Consider the following 9437-nt stretch of genomic DNA (forward strand, 5'->3'; position numbering starts at 1 on the left):
GAAGAAGGGGAAAGAGGAGAGAGGGAGGGGAGGGAAGGGGAGGGGGGAGGAAAGGTGGAGGGAGGGTAATTAGTGGGACCACATCTACAGTGCAGTTGACAAGGGTACATGTTAAATTTACTAATTGTAGAATATAAATGTCTTAACACAATAACTAAGAAAATGTGGTGAAGGCTATGTTAACCAGTGTGATGAAAATATTTCAAATGGTATATAAAACCAGCACATTGTATCCCATGTTGCATTAATGTACACAGCTGTGATTTAAAAGAAAAAGAAAGAAAGCAAACAAAAAATAAAAATTATCACACATATATTCAAACTACTGAAAACAGACGGAAAAAGATTAGAGTTCAGAGACGGGTCTTCATGCCATCTCCGGAAGGATGACGCTACCGTCCAGCTGCTTCGCAGGAGCCCTGGAAATCTTGAAGGGACAGTAGGGCTTTCCTTGGGATCCTGAAAATCCAAGGAGCATCTGTTAAATTAACCTTCTGTAAGGAAAACCAGGTAGGCCTGGGCTCTGGCCACCTTCTAGTTTTCTCCCTTCTTAAATCCCTACGTATTGACACGAGTCCTTTAGAAATGGGTCTTCTTGGGCGGCGCCTGTGGCTCAGGGAGTGGAGCGCCGGCCCCATATGCCGAGGGTGGCGGGTTCGAACCCAGCCCTGGCCAAACTGCAACAAAAAAATAGCCGGGCGTTGTGGCAGGCGCCTGTAGTCCCAGCTGCTCGGGAGGCTGAGGCAAGAGAATCGCATAAGCCCGAGAGTAGAGGTTGCTGTGAGCCGTGTGACACCACGGCACTCTACCGAGGGCGGTACAGTGAGACTCTGTCTCTACAAAAAAAAAAAAGAAAAAAAAAAAAAAAGAAATGGGTCTTCTTGCTCTGCCTTTCCTTGTAGAGTCTTGACCCACCTGGGCCTTCTCTTCTCCAAATACATTTCTCTTCCATCAACGCTTTTCCTTCCCACGTGGTGCCCGGGTACTTAAGAGCCAACATATCAAGTGAATGGGTCGCCAAGGCTCTACAGGGCAGGCTGGGGCTCGTGGTTAGGGCGATCCTGGAAGGGAGCAGCAGACATGCAGGTGCAAACCCAGGGCTGAGAGGCCCGTGGGAGCAAGGAAGGGAAGCCAAGCTCCTCTCAGAGGCTGGGCTGTAGCACAGGGGAGGAGTCCTGACTTTGCCTAAGCCATCTTATCATCACTGGGTATTAGGTCCGAAGCTCTGCTTCTTTGAAAGTGTGCATTATGAACTCCATTCCCGATGCCCATAATGACAGATTCATCAGTGACTGCGGATGTGGGCGAGCAGGGCACGGGGAGGGGAGGAGACTCCTGGGACCCCAGCGCTCCCAGCCCCACGAGAACGCTCCCCCACCTGCAGCACGTTTTCTCCTCTCTTCCAGCTCTGTCCTGTCCAGCGGTCCTCTCCACCACCCAGACCTGAGTGAATGCTTCTTTCAGCAAAGGGATTTTTCCACCTGGTTGACTTGGTGAAAGCTTTATGAGTTGACATTATGTGAAAAAAGAACAAAGTGAAGTTAGAATGTGTGTGAGAGAGAGAGAGGGGAGAGTGTGTGTGTTTGCAGGGGCAGAGGTTGCAGCAGCTAAAAAGGGCTGCTGAAAACTTTATTACAAACCAAGAGACTTTAGGAGCAATAAATCACTCACGTGTCTGCCCCGAAGGCGCAGAAAACAGGCCTGGCTTTGGGGGAGAAGTGAAGGAGCGCGCACCTGCCCTGCGAGCAGTCGGGGTCCAGCTCCCCCTTGAAGCTGCCTGAGCACGGCTGTGCACTTTTTCTTCTTCCTATTTGTCTCTCTTTTCTTAACCTGGAAAATAAATAAAATCACTAGAAAAGCGTGGAATCAAAGAAAGAGCCATTAGCCACCTGGGATGTTAGTTTTCTTCTGACTACTTAGAAAAGGTTAAGAAATTAGACATTTGGCACAATTCCCGGTGAAGGACTTGGCTACAACTTGGAGTTTGGACTTTACCTACAAACACAAACCCAATCATAATATATCTTCCTACCAACCTGAAAAAAATTTTTTAAAAAAGAAGAGAGAAATTGGACATAGCAAACTTCCTTAATCAGATGCACATTTTTCAATTTGTGTGTGTATTTGTGGCCTTCTTAATTTTTTTTTTAAGTGGGAAGATAAAAGTGCTTTGCCTTTACATCCTTCCCCGCCCTCCTATTTTTTTTGTCTCATTGAAGAGAACACAGAAAATAAAGAAAAATATAGAATAGATGCTAAAAACCGTCCCTCAGTCTATTACCCAGAGATACCCACTGTGTCTCTACAGCATGGACACACAAATGTAACATTCATACCTCTGCTGGAATGCAATTACTTTTGCATCTGCCTCAGGAATTCTGACCAGCTTGTTTTACCACCTTTTAATGCCCTCTGGAGACATGAAAAAAGGTCAATCGTTCCTTTGTGGCTCAGAGTGAGTGATTCCTCATACGGAGGATTTTAAAGGTGGCAACGGGCTTGGTATTGGACATTTGAGAATGTCATTTGAAGCTGTTGCAGCCAAGACACTCTTGACCCAGCCGACTCCATGGAGAGAGGACTTCAAGGAGAAAAATCCATCAGAGCCCAAGATTAAGCTAAGGTTCCAGGGAGTGCGGCTCATTTTCCTTCTGAGGGAAATTATTATCCTTGTTACTAACTACTACTATTCCTACCAGCACCCCTGACTTACCCTGTAATTGTTAGAAGAGCTTCTAAGCTGCTTTCAAGTTAGGGCAACTTTGACATAAAGGGAATTGGATACAAGGCGGTAAGTGCTAAGTGGAAAGCCAGATCTTAACCAGTCTGTCCACAGAGGCAGGGCGTCCCCTGCTCTTACCCTGCCTGCCTCACCGGGTTATCACCTGACAGCTTTTAAATGGCATCTGCCCGTGTTATCTCTTTCCATTCTCATGAAGTTCTTTAAATTATGCATTACTTACCCTAGGTCCGTCTGACAGGCTGTCCTGGAAGATAGGTTGTGGGACGTGTAAGGGTGACTCAGCTGCCTTTCAGCCCATGTCAAGGAATGTTCTCTCCCAGTGGTGTCAAAAGAGAAAAGGCAGACCAGTTTAGGACAGTGCAGGTTAGCTCATAAGGAAGCTGACTCACTCCCTTGAAGGTTTAGCCTCTGCTGGGCTCCCAAAACACCCGCAGAGTTCAGCTGGGGAGAAGCTCCTAGAAGAGCTTTGCTGACTGAAATCTCCACTAGTGCTTCCCTCCCTAATTACTCGAGTGGGCAAATTGCCAAGCAAAGCTTTTTACAATCAACAAACAGGAACCCCTGCCCCGCCCCCACCCATGCTGTGCCCACATTTGCCCTGCTCCTGGGCTCTGGGGTGCTCTCCTCCGGGATGCATTTTGCAGCATAAGCTATTCTGCTCTGTGAAGCAAAGCGAAGAATTAAAGACAAGCTTGAAATTAGAGCTACTGCCAGCTCTGGGATTCAGAGAACCATAAAAATCGCAGGATTTTTTTTTTTTTTTTCAGTCAGAAGGGACCATAGAGATCTTTTCAACCTGCTGGTTTTATATCATGGGAAGTGGGGTTTTAGGGGAGACAGAGGAAAGAGGACACCAAGGGGAGCTTAGAACCAGAAATGTCACATACAGGTGGTGATGCATGATTGGTGGGTGACTGGGGCGGGGAGAGTAAGAATGAACATGTGAAGTTTCACTGAGAGCTAGCTTTCTCCCTCCCTCCCTCCCTCCTTCCTTCTCTCCCTCCCTCCCTCACTTCCTTCCTTCCTTTCTTTCATTTTTGAGACAGTCTCACTTTGTCACCCTGAGTAGACTGCCACAGTGTCATATCTCACAGCAACCTCAAACTCTTGGGCTCAAGTGATTCTCTTCCCTCAGTCTCCCCGATAGCTGGGACTGCAGGCATCTGCCACAACACCTGGCTACTTTTAGAGATGGGGTCTCGCTCTTGCTCAGGCTTGTCTTGAACTCGTATTCACAAGCAATCCACCTGCCTTACCCTCCCAGAATGCTAGGCATGAGCCACTGCCCCTGCCTTCCGTAGTTTTTATTTCTCTGTGGAAGTGCAGTGGGTTTGAAAGGGCTGAACATTTCTCGAAGCAGAACCCACGTCACACCATTTCTTGCCCATGACATTCCATTTTCCTCTCAATAAAGTCAGATGGTCAAATGGTCTCCTTTCTTGGTTTGGGACAGAAAAGCAAAATGTGCCTACATATCAAAACATATCAAATTCAGTTCATATATTTGTGTTTTTAAGCAGAGCTGATAAAGTAGGAAAAAATGCCCTGAGGGGCTCCTCTTCCTGATGTCTGAAAAGATAATGGGGGAAAATATCTGAGGATTAATATATTTTTTTCTCCCTAAACCAAAGTGCTGAAGTCACTTTCAGGGAATGTGAGAGTAGCAACCATTTCTCCCCTCCCAAGTTTTAACCCATTGTCCTGACTGGGCTGAGGAGGACCTGCCTGGGCAAAAATGTCTTACTAGGGGTTTTAATTCTCTTCCTACATCATTGACCAAGTTCTCAGAGGCCTTAGGGCATGACGAACCTAAGTGAGGTCACCGAGGCCCTGAATGGTTTGCAAAGTTCTGTGTGTATGTGCGTTTCCTCGGAGGGTCCGTGGCTTCTACAATCTTCTCCAAGGAGTGTGTGATTGACAAAGTTCTGCACCAGGAGCCTCCTCTGTTAGGTCTGAGAGGGCTCTAGTCAGACCTATTGGTCAGCTAGGGCTGCCAGAACAAAGAACCACAGCCTGGGTGTGTCAAACAATAGAAATTTCTTTTCTTATCATTTTGGAGGCCGCAATGCTGAGATCAAGGTCTGGACAGGGGTGGCTTCATCTGACGCCCCTCGCGGTGGCTTACAGATGGCTGCCTCTCCTCCCTGTGTCTCCACAGGGTCAACTCTCCATGCTTGTCTGTTCCTAGAGGCCCTCTCTCCTACAGCCACCACTCATATCAGATTAGGGCCCCACCCTAAAGACTTCATGTAATCTTAATGACCTCTTTAAAGACCCTGTCACTGGGTCCTTAAATGTGACCAAATACAGTCACATTCTGACGTGCTGGAGGTTAGGACTCCAACATAATGAACTGTAGGTGAAAGAAACAATTCAGCACATGACTCCCTCTATTTCTCTCCATCCTTGGGTAGTGGGGGAACTTGAGCTTTGGAAAGATTCCAGAGTTGACCTTGAGTCCACTTTTGAACCTAGGCCAGCTTCAGGCTTTAGACTGCCCCGTACCTGCCCTCAAAACCTTTAAGAAGCTCACAGTTGAATAAAGACAGACTGACACACAGACATTTAAGCACCTGCACACATTGCAAACTGCAGTTGTATGTGGGTAAGGCTGATGTGGGTGATGCCTTAGTTTACAGGGACCAGGATGACGGAGCAGTCACTCGGCTGGAGAACAGCACCTGTTCAAAGAAGTCCTAGTGGTCATGGTCCCTGGCTTCTCCTGCTCCATACAGAGGCCACGAGTATGGGAAAAAACAAAAACACTGGACTAGAAAAAAGGAAATCCACCTTTTTGATCAACATCAGCTCTGTGGTTCCACTTTCTGTTTATGGGGCAGGGGTCCAGGGAAGGTCCAGGGGGCCCTGGTCACAGGCTTTCTCCCACTCAGGGCTCAGTGGCAGCTCTCTGACTCCACAGCCTGATTCCAGGAGCTTGTTCTTGGCTTTTGCTTTTCTCAGGGTGATGAGCTTTCAGCCTGGCACTTGCTAACATTAGCAAATGAGGCCATTGCAGGTCACCGTGGATCACCTTTCAACAGTGCGTTGACAAGGGGAACAATGCATTTGTTTGCCGCTGTGAAGTCTTCAGGGAGGATCTGTCATCATTGAGACAAGTGTCCAAGGGTTTTCAGGCTCCCTGTGACTGTCAGAGTAAGAGCAGAGGAGAAAGGCAAGTTCAAACCTGCTGACACTTCTGGGTGGAACTTGGAGACACCTTTGCCTCTGCCTGAGTTTCTACAGGAAGAAACTGTGTTCTGGTTAAAGAGGCTTTTAATTACAACAATAGCACACTGTCACTTAGTACTTCCCTCCCAAAAAAGAATAGTTACCTTATAAAAAAATACAGTGATGGCTTTAGGATAAAAGAATATCCTGCATAGAAATACACATTTACACACCTAAATAGAGAAATTGTTCTCACCTTCATTTGCCTATTGATGTTTTCTGGGCTGTGTCTGTGCCTCTTGGGAGATTCTTTCTAGCTATTTAGAAGGTGATGAACAGAACAAGGGGTTCATTGCCAAATCTCAAAGGCTGCCCTTCTTTTAGCTGAATGACCAGGAGGGACAGACAGCAGGGGTCTCAATTATTAAGAAATTCACCCTGAAGCACTTGGCATAACCCACAGACAGGAACAGTGAGCTGCACTTCTCCTAGGGTGGCAGCTTGATGGTGACTGCAAAGCTGCACGGAGCTCGTGGGGCAGGGACCTGGTTCATATGGGATGTGACCACTGGCAACCCCCAGAAGGAGGCACAGAAGGCAGTGCTTAAAATGGAGCCTCTTTCTCACAAGGTCTCTGTTTTCTTGAGATGCTCTGAAGTGATTGTGACAGTATTTGTGAATTGGGTGTCATGTCACAGCACCTGCTTCCACACACTATTGCTGTCAGATTTCTCTATGCCCTCCTTTATTTTTAAGACCATTAACTTGAGTATCTCACAATTCCTTCCCAGTTAGATGTGACCATACCTGCTTATAACTCAGGGATGCATTTTAAAAAGAGAAAAACCTAGAGAAAGCGAACACAAAAAAAGATCGTTCAAAGTCATTTATGTTAACCCTTCAATTTCCCTCCCGTCTACCTCTATGAGATCACCATACATAGAAAGGCTTTTATTTTCTTCTATATTTGATTGAAAAAGACCTTGATGTCCATGGGTAAGAGACTCTGTTCTATGAAAAAAGAAAAAAAAATACTTCAAAGTTCTATAGGAAAGGACTCTTAAAGATTGAAGAAGAGGAAAAGTCATTTCTATAACTAGCTTGGGCATTTGGCTGAGGATTCTTTTGGGAGGGCACATGACCTACATCCCACAATCCAGTCCAGAGATTATTTATCCTTCAGGGAGTGCCCAAAATATAGCTGTTGTGGTCCCATTATTCAAGGTGAAGCCAGAAAAACAATCTGCAAGAGGCAGTCTGTGAGGCTGAGCAGAGGCCGCACAGGTGACCCACCACCTTCTGTGATCAACTAGTTAAGGTTTCCCGTGATTGTCAGGATGTTTATCTGAGGGCATTTGAGGAAACAGTCACACCCAGACAGCAGGTGTTGTGATACTGGCAGAGGAAAGGTTACTTTGACAACATGATGTTGTCTATGGTGATTCTCTTAGATGTTTTGTTAAAGTGCAAATCACCTTTCTTTTGAAACATTTTGTACTGTTAGAATGGTGACTACTTTGGTGTTACTTCCTATCAGATAAAGTTTTCTAGGTTGATTTCCTTGTATTTCATATAAAAGTTATTAGAATTGTAACTGAAGCAGAACAGAAGTGAGAAGCTACTCTCTCTATGTTCCAGAATCTCTGGCCTTCTGACAAATAAAGCTTGTTTGGACTGAAACCCATTATTTTCATACTGGCTACATTTTATCTCTTCTTATAATAGAACGGGATTCAAAAGGCGTCTTAATTTTTTTGGCCTCACCTCACCAAAGATAAGTGGCATGTTTTGTTTTAAAAACCATAAGCTACAAAACTTCCTACCTCTAGCAGCTGAGACTCTGGCCAGGTTCTACGTCAGCTCTTTATTCTTTTGAAAGAATGTTCAATTAAGAAGTTCAGAGCCTGGCTCTGTGTCCAACTCACTTGCTGTGGCCTGAGTGCGTAGCCCAGAATTATTTTAAAGCTTAATCACCTGTGATATTCAGAAAACCAAGGGGGAGGGCTTTTGGAAACAATTAGGCCACAAAGGCTACCTGCTTGTGGATGGTATTAGTGCCTAGTATGAGGGCCGGAGGGGGAAAGTTGGTACTTTCAATCCCTTTTGCCTTTTCCACCAAGTGAGGATGTCATCAGAAAGTGCTGCGACCAGACACCAGATCTGCTGGCACCATGATCTTGGACTTCCCAGCCTCCAGAATTGTCATCAGTAAACTTATGTTGTTTATAAATTACACAGTCTAGGGATATTTTTTTGTTAGCAGACTGAGATTTTTTTTTTGTCTGTCAGACTGAGCCACGAATAAATAACGTGATATTTAAGAATTTTTTTTTAGTCTCTACCAGACAGTAATGAAGGTATTAAATAACGTGATATTTAACAATTTTTTTCATCTCAAAAACTCCTTTAATTTTCAATCTCTCTTTTTCACTCTTCCAATCCCACCTCTTCCTTTTAAGTTTCCCAGGGGGGTGTTCCCCTTCTCCTGTAAGCCCCCTTTTTGTTGCAAATCCTTCCTTTTTGACACCTACCCATCTGTGTCACCTGTGAACACGTGTTTCCATCTGTCCTGCTGGATGTTAAGCCCACTGGCCGCTGCCCCTGAGTGCCTTCATGACTTGCTCTGTGGAGACTGTGTCTGAGGCTCTCAGGCTGGTGTGGCTAAGCCCTTCCATCATCCAAATGACAGCAACATCTTTCTTCATCTCAGGATTACCAGAGATTGCCACATTGGCTCTGATTTATACCAACGGATTGGAAAATGACTCAGTAAGCAATCTGATACCCAGAACGACAGGTGCCTGAGATAGAACTGGTAGTGCCAATTGAGAACCACAGCTATTTTTTTTAGGTGGGGGTTATGTAGAAAGGAGTAAAATCTCCTCTTTATTAAACTTTCCAGGTAAAAGTCTAAGCATAGAAATGAGATAGAAATGCAGGATGACTCAGAAGTGGATAAAATACTTAGCATTTATGTTTTCTCTGGGCTGTCATTTACCTTCTACCAGTGAATTTAAAACCTAAGGGAACCCACAATCAGGGATTCCTGATTGACAACCTGTGATGCCTTCTGAAAGAACAAGCTGCTGAGTATCTACATTGCCTTTTGGAACTGCTGGATTCCCTTGAGCCTTAACTCCAAGGACTTCTTATGAACCCTAAAACTTGCTGCTTTCAGTATTTTGTAGTTTATTGCTCAGTAGCAATAAACATCAACACAAAGCGGTGTTTGGTGTTTTTCATGAAGTAAGTCTAAACTGAGGCTATTGTCTTCTCTCAAAAACTTTTATGGTATTTTCCTAAATTGTGACTGCTTTCCTTTTTGCAAAAGAAATGTTAGTGGTTTGGCTGAGATATACAGTAGAGGTTGGCAAACATTTTTTGTAAAGGACCAGATACATAAATAATTTATGCTTTCTGGGCCCACCATCTCTGTCACAAACACTCCCAGCTGCCTGTGAACTGCAAAAGCAGCTGGAAAAGAAGGGCAAACAAGTGAATGTGACAATATTCTGATAAAACTTTA

At 45.0% G+C, this 9437-nt stretch overlaps 1 long non-coding RNA gene across 1 annotated transcript; it reads right to left on the reverse strand.

Annotated features, from left to right (window-relative positions):
* Positions 1–325: 325 nt before the first annotated feature.
* LOC128576552 (uncharacterized) lies at positions 326–3113 on the reverse strand. Its single transcript, XR_008377429.1, has 3 exons — positions 2964–3113; positions 1379–1830; positions 326–459 (listed from the first exon to the last, which is right to left on the reverse strand). It is a non-coding gene; the product is annotated as an uncharacterized LOC128576552 (long non-coding RNA).
* Between the last annotated feature and the right edge of the window lie 6324 nt (positions 3114–9437).

This window comes from Nycticebus coucang, chromosome 24 (genome assembly GCF_027406575.1).
Source record: "Nycticebus coucang isolate mNycCou1 chromosome 24, mNycCou1.pri, whole genome shotgun sequence".
Classification (NCBI taxonomy): Eukaryota; Metazoa; Chordata; class Mammalia; order Primates; family Lorisidae; genus Nycticebus; species Nycticebus coucang.